The sequence below is a fragment of the Etheostoma spectabile genome, chromosome 23 (assembly GCF_008692095.1).
Source record: "Etheostoma spectabile isolate EspeVRDwgs_2016 chromosome 23, UIUC_Espe_1.0, whole genome shotgun sequence".
NCBI classification, from domain to species: domain Eukaryota; kingdom Metazoa; phylum Chordata; class Actinopteri; order Perciformes; family Percidae; genus Etheostoma; species Etheostoma spectabile.
The window spans coordinates 8,809,934-8,812,433 of record NC_045755.1 but is presented as its reverse complement, the minus strand read 5'-3'; the positions used below and the strand labels follow the sequence as shown (position 1 = coordinate 8,812,433).

Below are 2,500 nucleotides of genomic sequence, written 5' to 3'. Positions count from 1 at the left end.
ACAAACAAACATAAACAACGCTAATGTTCATAAATTGGCATTTCTGATTTTCATGAACTTTATTTTTCAAATTCTCACAAACAACATGTGACACATACGAATACATATATATATATATATATATATATATATATATATATATATATAAAATTGCATGCTATATAAATAATTCATTTTTTACTTTTAATGAAGCATTTATGATGATCTAACTTCTGCATTCTGTAGAAAAAAAGACTATATATATTATTTTATTAATTATATTACTTTACATCATTTCCTGTTTCCATAGAGTGATAAAGTAATTTTGTCAAATTGACTTTAATTAACAGAGATTATTTGGCCGCGAACAATCACAGATTCCTAATAAGATGCACTCTATTTAGACTTCGGGGCATTATTTTTCAAAAGTGCTTTTATTTTGAAAAGCTCCAGGAAGACTTCCCCTATGTCTTCTCTTCCTTGACGGTCAGGCAGATTGAACTCGGCCTCGTGGGTTTACACTGAAGGTGACTGAATTAAAGCAAAATACCTTTAAAAACGCACCAGGGGAATGAAAGGTTTTTACAACAATCAGCCAGAAAAACAAAAATATTAAAAATATTTATCAAGCCAGACTGACGGGTGGTGTCCGTGCTGCAGCCTCATCCACATTTCAGATTAAAACTTATTTTTTTATAGTTTAATTTAATTAATTTATCTTGTTTATTGATCTCTAGTGGGGAAATTACAATTGACACACAATTGTTTTTGTTAGTAATCACTACACACACAGGCCTGAAAACACACCACCACACTAAAGGACATGTCAGAGTGTGTGTGTGTGCGCTTGTTGGGGGGGGGGGGGGGGGGGGGGGGGGGGGGGGTCAGTGCCTTGCTCAAGAGCACCTAGCAGCACCCAGTTCACAGTGGGTGAACTGGCATCTTTCCAGCTACCGTTCCACACTGCCCACTGCATACCTTGGTGCATGCTGGGACTTGAACCAGCAACCCTCCAGTTCCCAACTCAACTCCCTACAGACTGAGCTAGTTATTTTATTATATTATTTTCGGGCTTTTCTGACTTTATTTGACAGGACAGCTAGGTGAGAAAGAGGGGGGGAGACACGCAGGATGTGGTCCAAGGTCGGATTTGAACCCTCGACCTCTGCATTGAGGCATAAATCCGCAAATGCACACGTGGCGCTGCTCTGCCCACTGAACCAACCCGGCCACTTAAACCCACTTTTAAACAGTTTACTCTCACCCTTCAATTTACATCCATGATAATCTAGTTAGAATCCAATCGATTTTTTATTTATTTCTTATTTAATCTGTACATTTTCAACCTCATCTCATGCTCCTCTGGGAGAGTGGTCGCGCTGTCAAGCCCAGTTAGGCGTGCAGTCGCCCCCCCCCGCTGCTGGTTGGAGGGCCCGGGGGGGGGACACACAATGGAGGCTTTGTTGCTGGAGGATTAGTCTGAGAAGTAATCCTTGACACTGGGCCATTCAGGGGCCCAACCTTTTGTTTCATAAGTCCCCTGAATGTTACAGTAGGAGCCAGTGTGTCGGACAGTAGAGCGTTAGATAACTTCCAGTTAAGTGAAAAAAAGTTGGCCGTGATGGCAGCAGAGATTGGCGCGGCACTGAGTAAGAGCTGCGTGTGACTATGTGTGTGTTTTTGAGGCTGTTGGAGCAGGGAATTAAGTGCTTTAGTGTTACTTTATTGTGGTACTTTTCTCAGTGTCAAGTGAAAAATCACATTCTTTATCATGCTACTTTTTGTCACAGAAAGACAAAAAACAGCAACAAAACTAGAAAAAAACACACAAAATAGAGGAGGCAGCTCTATTGTGTGTGTGTGTGTGTGTGTGTGTGTGTGTGTGTGTAGGCTCGTGCATGCATGCACATCTGTCTCCATTATACACACTTACTGGAAAGTTTAATTGTTCTAACCTCCTGTTTTGGTGTTCATCAGGTAGTCTCACATCTGGGGGGACAGCGAGGATCGATTCTGCCAGACCGGGGGACGGTTCTCGCCGTCTCCACTAACTGCAAATGGCAGCCTCCGAGTGGTCGGAGAAAGGTGGTGTTAATGGCAGTTACAACGTAGTGAAAGTAAAGCTGTAGGGTCCACATTTTGTCCTGGTTTGAACTTTGAGAGTGTGTGTTAAAGTGGTGAGAGATGATGGAGAGTCAACGACGTGAAAAGGAGACAGAGATCAGGTGTAATGGACTCTCAAAGGAATATACTGCTTGTTAGACGTCTGTAGTTTAAGATAATTTTATGGGGGGGGCTTTTACCCTTATTAGTGATAGTGGACAGGCAGGAAAGGGGGATGACAAAAAGCAAAGGGAGGCTGGAGGGATCTGAACCCAGGCCGCCGAAGGACTCAGCCGACATGGGTCGAACGCGGAAGAAAGGCCTAAAAGGGGATAAAAACAGCATTGTAGAACTAACAATTAAATGTTTGTCAGGAGTGGGATTTGAACCCACGCCTCCATGTGGAGACCAGAAGTCC

General features: G+C 42.6%; 1 protein-coding gene and 1 non-coding gene across 16 annotated transcripts in view; both read right to left on the bottom strand.

Annotated features, from left to right (window-relative positions):
• The window catches only part of nrcama (neuronal cell adhesion molecule a), a 1,100,153-nt gene that overhangs the window by 663,364 nt on the left and 434,289 nt on the right, over window positions 1-2,500 (bottom strand). The gene's annotated exons all lie outside the window — the stretch shown is intronic.
• The window catches only part of trnal-caa (transfer RNA leucine (anticodon CAA)), a 111-nt gene continuing 61 nt past the window's right edge, over window positions 2,451-2,500 (bottom strand). Inside the window, exon 2 of the tRNA in view lies at window positions 2,451-2,496. This is a non-coding gene — a tRNA (tRNA-Leu). The remainder of the gene's footprint in view (window positions 2,497-2,500) is intronic.